The sequence below is a fragment of the Sminthopsis crassicaudata genome, chromosome 4, assembly GCF_048593235.1.
Source record: "Sminthopsis crassicaudata isolate SCR6 chromosome 4, ASM4859323v1, whole genome shotgun sequence".
Classification (NCBI taxonomy): domain Eukaryota; kingdom Metazoa; phylum Chordata; class Mammalia; order Dasyuromorphia; family Dasyuridae; genus Sminthopsis; species Sminthopsis crassicaudata.
Window position 1 is genome coordinate 407,579,845 of NC_133620.1, and position 6,016 is coordinate 407,585,860.

Here is a 6,016-nt window from a genome sequence, read left to right on the forward strand (position 1 = left end):
AAAGGTCTGTTCACAGCCCTTTGCTCCTATCTTCACTCTCTCAGAAAAGTCATGTTTTTCAATTGCCAACTTTATTTGGATAATTCAAAAATCTACATGCCCCAACAAATTTTATCAATAGTTAATCAACATTGTGTACTAAGGGGATAAAGAAAATATCAAAAAGTACTTTTTCTTAAGAAGTTTACATTCTCAGGGAGGCAACATGTGCATTAATAGGTACATACCTGGTACATATAGAATAAATGGATGATAATTGTAGATTGGAAAGAATAATATATAAGCCAGGGACCTGGGAAAGGCCTTCTGGAGTAAGTTGTATTTGAATTGCATCTTAGATTTAGTATAGTATAGTAGAAATTGTATTTGATTTGGATTCAGATTCAGGAATTCAGATTCCACCTCTGACATTTAGCCCCCTATGGACCTCTTTCCTCATCTGTAAAATAAAGGAGTTAGACTAGATGATCTCCAAGACTTACTCCAGCTATATGGATATTCAGACAGCTGAACACACTAATAGAGGGTATAGGAACAATATAAATGAAAAAGCATTTAAGTTCTTAGTATGTGAAAGATACTGTATTAAACACTAGAGGTACAAAATATAAAGAGGGAGATAGTCCCTATCTTCAAGGAACTTACATTCTAATGGGGGAATACAACATAGAAGGGAGTGATGGCCAAGAAAAGGACTTTTGGTTAAATCACAGAGATGGCAAATCTATGCACCTAATATGACTTTTCCAGAAAGTGGTACATCGATTTAATTATTGTGTGCAGAACAAGGGCAAGGTAGGGAGAAAGGAGTGGAAGAAATGTTTATGACATATAATGAGATGACTTGGGTGGATCACTGGATAGGATGTGAAGCTCAAATGCAGCCTGGCATCTAGGGCTGAGCAAATTGAGCTACTTTGAATTCATTCATTGATCAACTGGGTGAGGGAAATGAATGATGACGGAAATGTCTGAGAAAACCATCTTTTTATTTACTTAACTTTTATGTTAATTACTTTCCTTACTTTCCTGAACTCTAGAATGAGGATAATAAGAGCAGTCATCTTTCAAGATCAAATGATACATTTGTAAAGTGCTTACTTAGCATGGTACCTAGCACACAACTAGTTGGTACTTAATAAATGCTTGTTCCCTTCTGTTTCCTTTTTCTACCCATAGATGTTTGGCAGTAAACCATTGCCAAAGATAGCCATTCTAGTTGCTTATTATATGAGGTAGACAAGAACCTTTGGTAGCTTGTAACATGATTATATTATTAAGCATCCCTCTTTCTGTTTCTCCAACTATGAAAAGTCTCCAGTGATAGACTAAGGCACTTTTTTAAAAATGCTTTCTTTGGGCAATTAACATAAGTATTATTAGTTGAGACAATGTCACTCCACAGATTTAAAACTTTTCCAGACACCCCATGTACTCCACCTAATACCATGGTTAGTATACACATATATTTTCAGTATATAGCCACAAACACCTTTAGATCAATGAGGAAATATTTAGAGAAAGTGAGTTATAAGATCTTTCAGTTTTAAAATAGTTTTCAAAGATATCTTTAAAACTGAGATTCAGATAGAAAAGAGAATTGAAACTACTTTCCCACCACTGGAAAAAAAAAAAAAAAGGTTGGGGACTTTTTCTTTCCTTCTGTAAAGAAAAATCAACAGTTGTCTTGACTTTTTTTCGGTAGCACATAGAATACATTCAGAGAGCACATCTGTGGTCAAAAGAGTACTTTTGCAATGGTACTTTGCAAAGCAAATCTACTTGTGTGAAATGTGTCTGAAGTTATACTCAGCATGGTAGATTAGAAAGAGCAAAGCATTTATTGAGACCTGCTTTTATTGATATATTTTTTTTTTGTTCTGGTATAAATTTCTACTATTTCTATTAATTATATTTCAGAGGAGCTGATTTAATTAATGTAAGGTATTTCCTTAGGTGGAGCCTAATTCCTGTATATCTATGGTATTTGCTGTGACAGGGCCTAAACAATTCATCAGAAGGTGGATAACTTTCTGGTTACCTTTTACTAAATCAGGGATATCTCCCAGATGACAGACACATATATGTGAAACAGTATGCCATTGAGCTTATTTCTAAGTTTTTTCCATCTTGGAAGTAACTTTTTGAGCTTTATCGCTGGTAATATGGCCTTCAAAAATTGAGTTACTTCTATGTCATAATGAAGCATCAGAATAGTAATAAATTTAAGATTAAATATATTTGAGAATGAAACATATCTGCTTGTGATTTTATAGTTCATTCTTGTCATTTTAAGAATCCCAAAGAAAATATGTACTACAATGTGTATTAGATTTTTAAAATCCAATAATATTTTACTTTATTATTCTCTAAGAATGAAATCCAATCTCCTAGGTAAATGCTTAGAAATCCCTTTTTAATGTTCTTTGCTGCCTGAGTATGCATAAATTCTTTAGGTTTACTTGCTTGTTCTATAAATTGAGATTTATTTTCTTATATACTCGTATCAATGACCTGTATGTCTTATAAATCAATTATTAGATACTTGCAAATTATAAATTGGTGATGGTCTTGGCTACCACCTCATTATCAACTTTTTCCTAAGGCAGTTTGTATGTAGGTCCCCTTGTAATTTCTATACTAAATTTTCTGGTTTCTATGTCTTCTCTTCTGAACAATCCAGTTTTTCATCATTTTATTTGATATGAAAACAATTGACAACTTATATAGCTGTACCAATTGCTTATGCAAAAACTTTTAATTTTTATGTATTCAAAGTTATTTATTCCCTTAAAATTTTATCTATTCCTTAAGAATTTTCTCTTTGAAGTATCTTCATATTTTCCTTAATTTTTAAAAAATGTGATGTTTTATATTTAGATTATGTACTCAATTGGACAAGATTGTGGCATATAGTATAAGAAGTTGGTCTGAACCTAATTTCTGCTAAATTACTTTCCAGCTTCCTCAGCAATTCTTGCCTGGAGACAAGCATTTACTGTGTGCCAGGAACTGTGCTGATGTATAAATATTTCATTTGGTCTCACAATAACCCTAGAAGGTAGGTGCTATTATCCCAATTTTATGGCTAAAGAAACTGAGGCAGAGGTTGTGTTCTTGCTCCTGCAATTTGTGGTGTTGGGTTTATCAAACATTAGGCTACTATGTTTATTTCAAAGCCTTGAATATTTCATTTCCATTGATAGTTTCTTAACCAGTACCAATAGTTTTGACAATAACTGCTTTATTACATTGTTTACAATTTGGTAACATTAAGTTTCCCCTCATTCCTACCTCCCTCCCCCCCTCCAAATTTCCTTTGAGATTCTTTACCTTTTCTTTCCTCCAGGGAATTTTATCTAGTTTTATAAAGTAAACCACTTGGTAGTTTGATTAGTAAGCACTGAAGTGTAATCTTTGATTATTATATTTATGATCTTTTTTCCCTAGGAAGGTTCTTCCATTGATTTAAGTTACACACACACATTTATAGTGATCCTGGACAAGTCACTTCACCCTATTTGCTTCAACATCCTCATCTGTACATCAAGTTGAGGAAGGAAATAACAAACCACTACAGTATCTTTGCCAAGAAAACCCCAAATGGGGTCACAAAGAGGAAAGAGTAAAAGACTAGATGACAAGGCCTTCATATGCCTGGATCTTTCTACAACCTTAGCTAAGAAACTGCTAGAATATTCAAATTGCTGTAACAAATTGCCATAAAGAAATTCTGTTGAGAAGTGTAGTTTCAGAGCAGAATACAAAGGCCTGACAATTTCAGCTTGCTGTTCAGTATAATACAATTATATCTGATGATCTGAAAGATCAGGATTAATGAATGCCTCTATCCAAATTTCATTTTAAAAATCTACAGCAGAGATATTCACATATTTTTGATATTAAAATATTCTATTATTTTTGAATGAGGGGACCTTTTTCTTCCAAAATCACTGTATGGCACAGTTTTTAATTTTTAAATACACTGTTTTGAGAAGGTGATGTGGTCTTGCTATTCCTGGCATGAGAGGCAGGATAAGGCATTTATAAGTTCTAATTAAGGTTTGAAAATTATACTTATATTCCATGGGAATTATCACTATGACATTATGATTTATCACTAAATATCTACTTGCCATGAAAGGTGGAATTTTACAGCATTAAAACTTTGTGCATTTAAAAAATGCACTCACTACTGTGTTCCTACTGGCAGCCTACTGTTTTACATAACTCGCATTTTTGTCTTACTAGTGTATTACCTTAGCTGCTTAAAATATGACTATGCTATAGTGGAGCAGAGAGGTCTTTTGGAGACAGACTTTGGGCAAGCCAGACTAGGAATGGCCTTTATTATACAGCCAACCCCAATTCTCATAGCATTTCTCCATAGGGTGGAAACTCTTGAGTTTTTAGTCACCTTCAGCATCAGCTGACAAAACTGAAATTAAAAAACAAAAGCAGATTATCACTAAAGTCATGAAAAACAGCTTTATCCAGAAACCACGAAGAATAGTAGCTCATATTTATACCACAACAACCTTAAGAGAGATACAAGCCTTAAAAATATCCACATTTGGGAGATGGCTCTAAACCTGTGGCTTTAGCAGGATGGGCAACATTTAGTACGAAAACTCTATCCGTGCATATAGCACTTTTAGACCTCAAACGCCTCTTCCAAGGTCACATATCTGCTCAAGTGGGGATTTGGTCTTCTAGGGCCTCTTATCCAAACCCTAACCTTAAATGCACCCAAATACCGTGCACCCCCATTCTGAGGGAAATTCAGAACCCAAAAGGAGTCCTTCGAAACACAAATTTAGAGCTGGTTTCTGAACCTATCCAACCTGCATCAGTAACCACAGGCCCGGAGAGCTTGTGTACAAAAAAGATCCTGAGGGGCTCTAAGAAAGGTCCAGTGGACTCTCTCCACCCCCACCACATCCAGATGCAAATAAGTATGACGTTTTCGGGGTGCAGATGGGGCCTAGGACGAACGGTGAACGAGAAAAAGGACTACTTTTTCGCCCCTCTATCGAGCTGACACAGAAAAAAAAGCTCAAGGGGACCAAGGGATCCCAGCCGCCCTTCTCCCAACAGTTTACTCCTCTGCTTCCTGCCAGGCCAGCTCGCCTTCCCTCTGCCCAGGCTGGGTCGGAGCGGGGGACCGGGCACGAGATCCGGCTCGGCGGATGGGCCGCCTAGGAGCGTGCTGCGCTCGGACCAAATTTCGATTCCGGTCGGCCCCCTCCGCGACCCCAGCCAAGGGGCTTTCTGCGGGGGGGTCGGTACAGGGGTCCAGGCCCGCCCTCTTGCCGCAGGCACTCCCCGGGCCCCCCCCCCTCAACCTCGGGGACGTTTGGGACCGGTCAGGGGAAATTTGACCGAGAAGCGGCCGTTGAACCCCGCGAGGGCTCAAGGAACCTCCCGCCCCGGGCCCCCTCGTACGTCCGTGGGGGGAAGGGCAGCAGCAGCTCTTCCTCGCCGGAAGTGAAGTGGGAATTTTGAGGAGGGCGGCGCTTCCGCCCGCGCAAAGGCTGTCGGGAGCAGCTTCTGGCAAACCCTTTTCCCCGGCCCCCGGAGAAGCCGTCTCTCTCGCCGCTCCTGCTTCCGCGACCTGCATCCGGGCTAAGCGGCCACGGCGGCCGCCGCAGCGGCTCCTCGTCTGCCCGACCTAGCTCCGTGTTCTTCTTTCGGCGATAGCGGCGGCCGCAGCGGCCGACATGCTGTGAGTCGGCGGCGTCGGTGCCGGTGCCCGAAGAATGGTTTGGTGGCGCCGGCGGCGGCAGCAGGTGGTGGCGGCGGCGGCGGAGGCGGCGGCTGCGGCTCCGGTTCTCTAGAGCCGAGCCCCTGCGTGGGGTGTCGGCCCGGTGCAGAGGCCAGTCCAGGCCCCCGGATCGCGCTAGGGCTCGGGGGACGGGGCCGGCGGAGACGGCGCCCGCCCCCCTGAGGAGGAGACTCGGAGGTGGTGGTGCCCGAACTGCTCCACTTCCCGGACCACGCCGGGCTCCTTCCCTCC